The sequence below is a fragment of the Canis aureus genome, chromosome 1 (genome assembly GCF_053574225.1).
Source record: "Canis aureus isolate CA01 chromosome 1, VMU_Caureus_v.1.0, whole genome shotgun sequence".
Classification (NCBI taxonomy): domain Eukaryota; kingdom Metazoa; phylum Chordata; class Mammalia; order Carnivora; family Canidae; genus Canis; species Canis aureus.
Window position 1 is genome coordinate 77453628 of NC_135611.1, and position 12227 is coordinate 77465854.

The 12227-nt window shown below is 40.0% G+C and overlaps 1 long non-coding RNA gene across 2 annotated transcripts; it reads left to right on the forward strand.

The window, feature by feature from the left end:
- Window positions 1–502: 502 nt before the first annotated feature.
- On the forward strand, window positions 503–2127 carry LOC144288433 (uncharacterized). 2 transcript variants are annotated; one of them, XR_013356328.1, is made up of 3 exons: window positions 503–635; window positions 1369–1618; window positions 1775–2127. It is a non-coding gene; the product is annotated as an uncharacterized LOC144288433 (long non-coding RNA). The 2 variants fall into 2 exon arrangements; XR_013356343.1 differs by having other exon boundaries at window positions 1369–1583.
- The last annotated feature ends 10100 nt before the right edge of the window (window positions 2128–12227 follow it).

Consider the following 12227-nt stretch of genomic DNA (forward strand, 5'->3'; position numbering starts at 1 on the left):
GGGAGGAGACTTTGAAGTGGGAACCCCGCCCCACCCCCACCCCCTCACCCGGGTCCGTGTATTTTGGACACGCTACAGCAAATCCTCCTGGAGACATGGGCGGCTCATGTTTCATGGTGGAGCAGACACAGCTTCCATTTGTTTGGTGCTATTCCTCCCGACTGCTGACCCTTGGATCTGCACTGCCCTTTAAAAGAAAGAAAGAGACTCTGTAGGGTGATTTGTTTGTGTTTACTGGTGTGTGGCAAGGCTTGTTTCTGACCAGAAACCCACCCTGTTTGGACAGTAGGGCTTCCACTGAGTAAACCTGACCACAGGCAGTGGACTGTGTAGGTACGAATCTCCAGGACTAGGGAAGAGCCAACTAAAGAGGCCTCCTGTGTCAGCCAGCCTTCCTGGGACAGTCCTGGGAAAGCTTCCTGGACTTGTTGCCAGAATGCCTGGAATGTCAGAAAGAATATGTTTATCTGTGACATGTTGGGTTATATATTAAGAAGTGGTTAGGACAGCTAAAGCTGTTCTCTCCCGATCTCTACTCCAGGGCATTTGCTTGGCTTTCTGAGTGAGCAGAGTTAAGAGCTCCAGATGCTGCTCCTGGGGTGAACACAGTGACTTTAATCTCCTGGGAGGCTCAGGTGAGTTGCTTGTCTTCCAGGATAAACGTGCCTACCTACGGGCAAGGAAAGGCCATGTGCGGGGTGATGTGAGGATGCCCGATGCACAGCAGCTTCCTGCTCATACCACCCACCCTTTTGTGCTCCAGCTCACCTGAAGTTCAAGTCTGATTAAAAAAAATAAGGAACGGGGGAAATAACATTTGTAATGGATAATAGCTGTTAATATATGAATAGGCTGTCTCACACCTTTGCTTACAGTACAGAGAGGAAGTGAGATGATGACACTAAATAAAACAGCAGGTAGGTTGCAAGGTAGAGGGAAAAACTGAAGAAGCTATTGTTTGGCCATGAATTTCAGAAGTAGGAAACTGCTCATATACATATTGAATAGGATCTAATTCTGTTCTCTGGGCTGGTATAGGGAAAGTCCAAGGTCTGAAAAGCTTGTGGGGATCTACCTTTAAGTTTCTTATTCTGTTCAGGTGAGCCCTCATTATGTGGATGGTATGTTAATACCGTAGCCTCAAGTCAGGTAGAGCAAGCCAAAAGTCAGAGGAAAATAGCCTGAATTAAGCTACATCAGCATGGAGACCCTTTCATTGCTATCTCTGTGTTTATGTGCTCTATGTCTAAGAACGCAGTGGGAAAGACCATGCATTTTTCATGGTGCTTCAGAGATTGCTATAGCCAAAGCTCTACCTGAAGCTAAACAAGCAAACATTCTAATTTCCTTTTTTTTTTTTTTTTTCAGCTCCAAACACAGTAGTTACTTCAGAGGGCACTGAGAAGGAAGGCAGGTATATTTGCGTTATGCCTGTGGATCTGTTGCCAAGCACACCGTCTTGCCACTGACACAAGAGCCAGTTTTGCCTGGCAGCACAGACATCAAAGCTCCCTCATGGAAAAGCAGCCCCGAATTTGGAAGAGGCATTTTATAATTTCCAACCATTTCATTATGGCATTAAGGTGCATTAATTGCTTCACAGCCATGTGGATATAGGGTGGGTTATAGTCATTGACTTAAGTCGACAACTTCCGTTTTGCTAAAGCTAGTTAGGAAAAAGCACTGCAAATGGGTTCCTAATGATCTCATAAACACTGTATTTCTTCTGATTGCTAAGTAGCTTCCTCTCCTTTCTTCTCTTCTTAATTCTCAGCTTCCAGTTCCTCTTCATTATGGTTATGAACAGCTGAACTCAGGCTCTGAAGTGCTATTTTCCCAGTGTTCTCAGGAACATGAAGACTTTTCAGTGATCATGGACAGACGGATGAATTGTCGTGGAGCTGCAGGGAGCCAGAAACGACGTGTGCTCTGACTAGAATCGAAGCATTTCTTTTTGAACCAATGGCAGGTCACTTCCGTAGTAAACACATCGACTGATGCTATGTCCCAAAAGAAGTGGCAAAACAAAATTACTTGACAACTTCAAGTTTTTCATTTAATGACTATCTATTGTAAACCAGAAAGAAACTTAAACATTATATCCATATTAATAAAGGCATGTATTGGAAAGCCAATAAATATGGTGTTTTTAAATGCTGAATGGTAAATCAAGTTGACTACATTGATAATCTGATTAAGTGGGTAGAAAGCTACTGTTGAAGACTCTCTTTTTTAAAGTTTATTTTATTTATTTTAAAGAGAGAGAGCACCAGTGGGAGGGGCAAGGGGAGGCGGAGAGAATCTCAAGCAGACTCCACACTGAGCACAGAGCCCCATGTGGGGCTCAGTCCCACAACCATGAGATCATGACCTGAGGCAAAACCAAGACTTGGTTGCTTAACTGACTGTGCCACCCAGGCACCTCTAAAGCCTCTCTTGATGCCATGGGGTGGGCGTACTGTTTGATCAGAATGGCAGATGAGTCTGTGGCCAACATGATAGGATGGCCTCCTTGTACTGTCATATCTAAACAATCACCAAAAGCTAAGAGAATTAATGGCCACAGACAACCAAGTACTGCAAGATACCCTTACAATTCAGGGAGAGAGAGATGACCTTGATTAGAGGTCTGCCTACCAAAATAATTAGCAGGACAGTAAGTGTTAGAAAGCAAGGCCACTTTAACACCCTTATTTTTTTTTCATTTTTCTTCGCAAATACAATTAAGTATGCAATTAGTGTAAAGATGATAGCATCCATTTTATTAAAGGTATTTCCCATGTATCTTTGTAAGAAGTTATTTTTCTAAAAATACACACTTTCTGCCAAATTTCTATGATATTTACACAGAACCTACTGAGGATTAAGTGTTTTCCAAGAACCTTAGCATTTCCTGTTGGAGTTTTAGACAATCCCTTCTAACAGCTGTGGACAGAAACCCAAGCCACAACTGTCATGAATGACCTCCAGTGTTTAGAACCTAAAGAGCAAACAAACACTTACTCCACTAAGAAATGCAGTTCTGGACAGAGCATGAGCTTTGCCATGTTTTACCTTCTCATAACAATTTACTGGAAATTAATTTGAGAGTCACCCAACCATTAGCTGTTCTAGAAAATATAAAAGTTATCCAACAAGCACTGTCCCCCACCCCCACCCACGCACACGATACTCTTGGATGCTAATAAAAGAGAGGAGGGGTAAGTTTAAATTTAAAATTATATACTTCATTTTTTTCCCTCCTGAATGTTTGTTTTACCTTTCAGGTCACTGGTTTCCATAAATTCCCTGTATCTTAGCAGTATAGAAGATATTTTTAAACATAGCTCTTATGCTGGAGTGTACATTAAATATTTGTTCAGCTGATTAAAACAGTTCTACATTTATTTAATGTTTGAACAGTAAACAGTTTATTGAAAACTGAAATGTCTTTTTATACATACACGTACGCTCACACAGACACACCTCTCAGAAGACAGGCTTCTGTTATGAAGTTTCTCAACTTATACTACTGAGTATAAACAGCCCTGGGATAAGACCCATTTTCAGACACAGTTATCTCCAGGGAGGGCTGTGTCCAGGAGGCGCTGGTCCAGGTCTAGGGTGGACAGTCATATTGCATAGGCAGCAGTAGCAGTAATGGAGTAGTCAGTGGCTTAAAACCAAGAAAAGAGTGTTGTGCTGATAGAAACATTTATCTTAGGGGGGAAAAATACATGGTCTCAGTTATTAAAGACAGTGCAGACACACCTCAGTAGTAGTGTTCCCTGCCCTCTACCCTGGTTTGTTAAAACAGAAGATATTTTGACCTCAGATAAGCTGGGAAAAGTTGAGATTACTTTGAAGAATGACAAACAAATGGAAGATAAACCTCGTAGCAGTGCCTTTGTTTTGTCATCTATGAAGCCTGAGTGAACCAGAAAGGAAATAGTCACACTGTTTATGTTAGCTTCTTCAATCACCTGTCACTAGGAGATTGTATATGTTACTCTATTAATTCTCACCATATCTCTGGCTAAGAAGGTATGTGTATATAATCTCAGCGTACATTCTGTTATCAAACATGGTGCTATGCAGTGCACTGGTTAAATAAGTCTGGCTGCTTCTACCATATATAAGTTGCCAACTATGAGGGTTGGGATGTAATGGTTTAAAATTACTTAATATCATCAACTATATGAGAAAAAATTTTCAATTATTTATTTATTTATTTATTCATTCATTCATTCATTCATTCATTCATTCATAAGAGACACAGAGAGAGGCAGATGGAGAAGCAGGCTCCCAAAAGGGAGCCCAATGTGGAGCTTGCATGTAACACTTCAGATTCTCTATTTTGAACATATTATTGTAACATTGGTTTGAAAATTTACAATTAAATGAGACTTTCCTTTTAGAAATAGACAAATACATATATCAGGATAATCAATTTATTACATGATAGCACATTCTTAAAAACATAATTGAGCTAGAAGCCCATTAATGGAAAAATGGTTAAATTATGAGGTAAAAATAAAGTGGAATATCATAAAAAAACATAAAAAGGTGGAATATCATGCAGTGCTTAAAAGGAATGAAGTTGATCAGCATATACTTACATAAATGCATATTTAAGACAAATTTTTTTATTGGAGTTCAATTTGCCAACATATAGCATAACACCCAGTGCTCATCCCATCAAGTGCCCCCCTCAGTGCCCGTTGCCCAGTTACCCCCACTCCCTACCCACCTCCTTTTCCACTACTCCTTGTTCGTTTCCCAGAGTTGGGATAAGACAAATTTTTAATGAAAAAAAAGCAAGTTGTAAAAGATTGTGTCTAGTAAATGCCACTTTTGCTAAAAAGAAGACAAATATCCATATGCTTACACGACCCCAGAGGCATGGGAATTTCTGGGAAGATACAGAAGAAACTATTTACCATAGTTACATATACAGAGTGCACATGTGGCAGGATGGAACTTTAAATATTTGCTTCATTCCATCTAAGCTGTTGGATTTATAATTTACAACTCATAAAATATATAAAATAAGACTCATCAAATTATTTTTAAGTAATTCAATTTATGTTTTTATAAACTTAAAAACCGAGTTCAAAAATAATTGAACAATAAATAGTTTACTTTGCACACTGAAATAAGCATTTCTCTTTAAAAATAAGTTAATTCGTTTAATTTTCAGGGTGCCTGGGTGACTCAGTTGGTTAGGTCTTCAACTCTTGGTTTTGGATCAGGTCATGATCTCATGGGTGGGGAGACTGAACCCCACATAGAGCTCCGTGTTCAGTGGGGAGTCTGCCTGAAGATTGTCTCTTTCTTGCTCTCCCCTCATTTGCAGGCGAATGCACACACACACACACACTCTCTCTAAAATAAATAAATAAATCTTTAAAAATAAAGATATGAATAAAATACAAGTTAATTTTCAAGAAGGCCTTTGCACCTGAGTTTAAAGTGACATTATACAGGTGACCAGCGCTGTATGTAGACTGTCAAGGCAGAGAGCCCATAGGAACTCTAAAAACAGATTTCTGTTTCTTTGGAGTTCTCTTAAAATTTTTATGCAAAGATGTTTACAGTTTGGATTTCTTCTTTTCAGTATAAGTGAATAAAGTAGCTGTTTCTCGAGTAGCCTTGACTCAGTGGGGATAATAACTTTAATTTTTCCAACCACTGCTTAACTATGTTCTATCCAAATGCCCCTGGACATCTGTTAACAGCATTTTGGGGGAATATTGGTGACTTTCCAAGCCCTTTCATCTAGGTCTGACCTACAATCCTCCTCTTATACTTCATTTTCATTTTATTTCCACCCCTAAACTCAGCGGTTCTATACACCCTAATCTGAATTTGAATTGCCCTTCTGTTATCGAGGTCAGATTCCTATGATGATGAAGAATAGGAAGGATGTGGGGGAAAAATGGAAACCATCTCTTGACTTAATGGTCTTAATGATCCTTTTTCTGTGCATTGTGGTTGCTTCTCTGGGCAACACTTTGTGGCTATGGAAGTCCTCAGTGCATAGTCACCCAAATATAGAGGTGCACATGTAAGTTTTCATAAGGTTCTTTGTGCTTCGCCACCCCCCCACCCCCACCCCCAGCAGTTACCTACTATAATGGACATCCAATTTCACCTCCATCTCCATGTCTTCCTCCATCTTCCACCTACCAACAAGCTCCTGGTGGAGATAGTACACCTTGCAGCTGGGAGTCCACTGTCTGGGATTCCACTGCCTGGCTGGCAGACTTCTTGCCTAGTGAGAGTGGCTCCAGTTCAGATACCTTGCTCAGTGCTCACTAAACCCACAGGAAATTCAGACTATCTCCAAGCCCAACAGTGGAAAGTCAGGCTGCTCCCCTATATCCATTTCTCTTCATCCTGTGACCACTCAATTCACTTCTATCTAGTTCACAGAAAAAAAGGGCAGAGCAGCAAGTCGGCTCTCTGACCCATGTCCAAAAGGAGAATGATGGGTTGAGTCTTGTTCTCGCAGGCACCCCCTTTTGTTACAAATGTTTCTCTTGAAGGCCCCTCATTTGGCTTTAAGGAAGTACAACAAAAAAAGTGACACAAAAACATTGTATGGCAACAAAGCTGTTACTACCACTCAGATTCTCAGAACTCTTCTCTGTTCCCTCCCCCAGCCTTCTGCTTCTATTGCATATAGGAGAATAAAAGCTGAGATGAAGGATGGGTAGCACCCAGTATTTTTAAGCTGATTTTTAATGAGTCCTGGTAAGTGGGTGGTGCAATTGTTGGTGGCTCTCTTTAAAATGTGGGATTGTTAGGGCTCTTGCTGTCTCTAGTTTTGGACTCCACATGTCAACTCCAAGATAACTGAAAAATGACATTAAACATGCTTTTGCACTCATCTATAGCAAGATACTTCCTCAGGATCAAGAAAGTGGTCAAGATTTAAATGTCTGAATGTGACTGGGGTACCAGGACAGCTCAGTCAGTTAAGCATCCAGCTCTTGATTTCAGCTCAGATCAGGATCTCAGGGTCATGAGATAAAGCCTTGTGTTGGGCTCTGCACTGGGTGTGGAGCCTGCTTAAGATTCTCACTCTCTCTCTGCCCCTCCCCACTCTCTCTCTCCCTCTCCAAAAAAGAAAAAAAAAAAAAGTCTGAACATGACTGGTATAGCAAACTCATGGTAATGGGAAGAGTTTTGTTTTTGATGCATAGCATTGCTCACAACCATGAAAATGTGTAAATTAAATCCCAGAGACAGAGGAACTTGCACAGCTCTTTGTTCAATGGAGCACTACTGTTATGCTGGCCTCTGGGCATGCTGCAAGAGTTGGAGATGAGTGGAAGGGATAAAGTGAAACTATTTTTGTCGTTGGGATGTTTGATATCAAGACATCCATTCTCCACACAGTGTGCTGTTCTACAAAGCAAAGCAATAAATGCTGAGGGAATGCGGAGTCCAGGGGCAATATGAATCCACAGGTGTAGATGAATAGGACTTGAACTAAGGAAGTGAGTGTGTGGCTGGGGATGGAGGCTACCAAAGAAAGATATTAGATTAGTGGTTTTCAAATGTGTCAGGCAGAACCTAAACCTTCACAGAAGTGACTCGGAATCACTACAAAATGGCATGGAGAGCAAGGGGAACCTCAGGAGGCACAGTTGAGAGCCATTCCTGTTTGAACACAACAGCTCTGCTTTGACCAGTTTTACATAATCAATTTCCATCTAAAATTCCATTTTCTGAGAGGATTTGCAGGTTTAAAAATGTGAAAACGACTGGGTTATGAAATAGATAGGCCTGAGATACATGGCAAAGGGCATATGTACAGATGGATTAGTTGGACACTAAGCAGAGCTACCATGTTTGGGAGTAATGAAATGATGGGAAGAGCTAGGGTGGAGGACAGGTGTTGGGAATAAATTGAGAAAAAGTTGAATGAATAACTTGAAGGGTTTCTGTTTCAAAACTTACACCACTGGAAGGATTTGAACAAAAACTGTGAAAAGTAATGTTTAAGGAAGATTATTCTAGCTATACATGATGTACGCATGTTTAAATATACATCTGTGTGTGTGTGTGTGTGTGTGTGTGTGTGTGTGACAGGTCCAGGTGGTAACTCAGTCAGTAATCTTCCCGTTAAAGCAGATGTTGGTGGGAACAATCAGGAAATAAACCTCGTAGTTCACCTTTCTCTTGAGTGTAGTCCATTACCAGGTGAATCCCAAAAGCTGCCTTGCTCCTATGTAATGCCCTTTAAAACAGGGTATCTCATCTTCCAGAACTTCTCAAGTGTGTCTGGGGTGAGGGTTCATTCCCCCTTCTGGAACAACAGTCCTCTTTTTCCCCACCCCGCCCCTTAGAAAGAAGACTATCTCATAAAAACAGGAAATCTTTTCAGACTGTAACCAAAATGAGCTGCTTAAAGTACTCTCAATGCTGCCAAATGTTCAGCAAAGCCTTGACAGTGTTTAGGAGAAACCTCGCTGAATCCCTCAAGTAATGAGTTGAAAACCACAGGATGCTGCAAGCTTCACCATGGGGAGCCTTCTGACACTTTTTAGCAGATGGCAATGTATACACTCTTTTATGTACAATGCTTTTCTAAATTAAAGATGATTTTTCAAAAACAATTCTCAGAGAGAGATGGAGTGAAGAAAAAAATTCACACATACTCAGCTGTGGATGGCCTCATATTTACATAAGCCATGAGGAAATTAAAAGTCATGGTACTACGGTATGTTTCTTATGAGTCCTATGAATGTTAAATACTAAGAAAAATTCAGTTTTCACATTCCACTGAGATGAGAATTCTTTGAGATCTCGTAAGGTAGAATTTTAACACCATCTTACATCATAAAAACTATGAAGTAGCCATCATCTCATTTTATCTGTAAATAAAATAGCTCAAGTATGTACTTATCATCTTTTTAAAATTACACACACTTTTTGTTCATGCTCAGAATTTGAAATAATAAGAAAATTGTGTTTAGGAATTTGGCTATAGCAATTAATCCAAAGGTTCACAATAGAGCCTAGTGTGTGGGTATCCAAGAGCTGACTGGCAACTAATTCTTATAATGGCCAATTCCATCAGCAACCAACACAAAATATTGAAATTTTAAAATTGTTCCACTGAGTCAATTAGATTAATTGGCAGTTTGGTTTTCACAAATTCTTTTTTTTTAGCATCTTTTCTTTTAAATTGAGATTCTGTCTTGTTTTTATTTTTTTAGAGCTTATAGATCAATAAAGAAATACACGTCATTGTCCTCTGGAAGGTGCTCAATCCCATAACTTGACCACTATCGTTCTTGGACCTCCTCATTAGCATTTTAAAACATGATGCTTATTTCTCAAAAACCTTACTAGGATATTCTGAGGAGATCATGGCTTTTAGGAGCCAAATATAAGCCATTAGTTTAAAATCTCCACTATTCATTTAACAAATGTATTTAGTGCAAAGCACTTTCCTAGAATCCCTGGAAAAGACACAAGTGCAGAAGATCTGATTCCCAGTCTAGGCAAATTAAGAATCTAGTGTTGAGGTGGGGGTGGGGACTGGGAGGTGGGGTGCGGGGTGATGGTGATTATAGTGGTGGCTAAGATGGATAAACAGCTACATATAGAATTTAGGAGGGAAGTGGTGGATGCTTTGATATAATACCAACAGTCAGCATTTATTGGATATTCTCTTTGGCTAGAAATTTAACTTGGTTAAATGTTTTATACGTATTATCTCATGTTATCACATCAACATCATCATAGTATTCATATTGTCTCCTCTGCCATCTACAGAGGAGAAAACCAAGGCTTAGAGAGACTAAAGAAATTTCCAGGTGTTACACAGCTGCAATAGTGAAAAAGAGACCAGAATTTAAACTCAGCCATTTAGGACTTAAAAGCCTCTGCTCACAATCAGCATACTTTTATTCTTTTCCAATGTCTTTTTATAGGTGTAGATGCTATGAATATTCAGTAAAGGCTTCATATACTTCAGACTTAGGAGAGGGTAGGAGATTAAAAAGTAGCATTGGGTCTGTGTTCTGCAAGACTGGTACAAAGGGAGAGGGAGGGAGAGAAATCTAGAAAGAAAAAAGAAAGTAGGAACAAAGATATGGAGTCAGGAATTTTAGAGACTTGCACAGGAAATCTGGACATGGTTATCTTTGAAGGAACGCCTCCCATCTCATTTAATTCATCTGATTGTAGCATCCTGAACTGTTCACCAATCATCTATCAATCAAAACTTCTCAGTTGCTCAGTTATACTGGGCACCGTGTGTGTGTGTGTGTGTGTGTGTGTGTGTGTGTGTGTGTGTGTGTACTATGGATGGCTAACACATTTATCTGGAGAAGAACTGAAGTAGGAAGGGTTCACTTTTGGTAGCATGTGGTTTACAATATTTTGCTATCAATTCATATGCAGTGTGGCCATAATTTCCCAGGGAATGAACTGAAGCCCACTGAAGAAAGAAGCAAAAACCCCAAAAAAACAATTTTAGACACTAGCTTTCCTTTGAATTAATATACATATCAAATGTATGTTTCAGGTTGGTCTGTTGTGGTATGATGTCTTTTACATTATATAGCTCAGTACTTGGTTTCCTTGGCATAGGTTGCCATTGGAATTAGGGGATGCCATTTCATTGAATATGAATGTAAAAATATTATTTTTAATACACACATAAGTGGCTAAAATGAATATCAATTGGCAGCCTTTCCCTCTAATACATCTTCAAAATTCTCAGTGAACTTGCCTTGAAAAAAATCCAGCGAGAGTTTAAAGGAGAGTTCACTGGTTATAGCTTATTACCTCTGAACCTCTGGTTTTTCTCTGTTTCATATACCTTTGGAATTTTCTCCAATTTTGCCATACAGGTCAGAATCAGAGATGGCATGATTCTGTTTTTCAAAAAAGGTAAGGATTCAAATCATAAGAATTAAACAGCCCAAAGAACACAGTTGGTTTCTTACCTTCAAAGTATTCCAGAGCATAGGTAGACTCTAGCAAGGAATTACAATTTTAAAATAAACTTAGAATTTTTTTTAAAAAGTGGGCAGTTGGGGCTTCTTTATTTTATTGTTGTTCCAAATGCCTCTACTCAGCCAGCATCTCTGAGAAATCATGAGTTTAGAAGCTTTCTCCCAGTGCCAGAGGACTCTGCAGATATGCTTGCATCCTGCCTTTCATTCTTGGTACATGTAAATGTGGAATCATTTTGTACTTGAGTTAGGCACACTATGCCATCTGTTTAATTTAACCTAACAGAGGGAAAGTTATTCTTCCCCTCATATGTAAAACAAAGGCAAAACAAAAAATGTAGTATAAAGCAAAGTACGTGGATAGGACCTTCCACTGTGCTCGTGATAAAGGTGAAGCTGCTGTACTGGGTAGGTCTCTCAGCTAAAAGTGAAAAAGAAGCAGCACTGGATATCTGGGGATTAGAAAATTCAACATGCCCTGGGCTGAGACTGTGGAGCAACTGGTATTGCAAGGTTATTCTGAGAGTCAAGGTTATCAAAAAGGAAAACCAATTGGTGGGGGTATATTCATAAGTAAATGCTGGTAAATCCTAGACAGAATAATTCTCAGTGTCTTGGGGGAAAGTTCAGAGACAAATCAATGGAAGCCAAGAGCATCATGTGCAACTACAGAGTGATTCAGGCAACATGAAGATCTTTCTTTCCATCCAGCACAACTTAACCCTTGGCATTACATGAAAAGAGCCTCTGGATGTCATAGGAAAATTGGTTTTCTCATTCCTTCTTAACTGTTCTTAACCCAGAGGATGAATTACAAGAAATAAATATGGTCTGTATGTGAGGGGTTTTCTTGAGGGGGTAAATGGCCAGATGGTTGAATAAGGGCCAATTAGAAGGAGGAAGATGAGCCTGAATGTGTCCTACTGCGTGTGTAAACATTCAAGAAAATGTGTTTGGGATCCCTGGGTGGCGCAGCGGTTTGGCGCCTGCCTTTGGCCCAGGGTGCGATCCTGGAGACCGGGGATCGAATCCCACGTCGGGCTCCCGGTGCATGGAGCCTGCTTCTTCCTCTGCCTGTGTCTCTGCCTCATTCTCTCTCTCTCTCTCTCTTTCTCTCTGTGACTATCACAAATAAATAAAAAAAAAAAAAGAAAGAAAATGTGTTTGACCCAGAAGGATTAGGACATACTTTCAAAACCCCCCACTAAAATACAGCTTCTGTGAGAGTTGAGTCATAGGGTTGAGACATTAGATCTAAGCTTCATCATT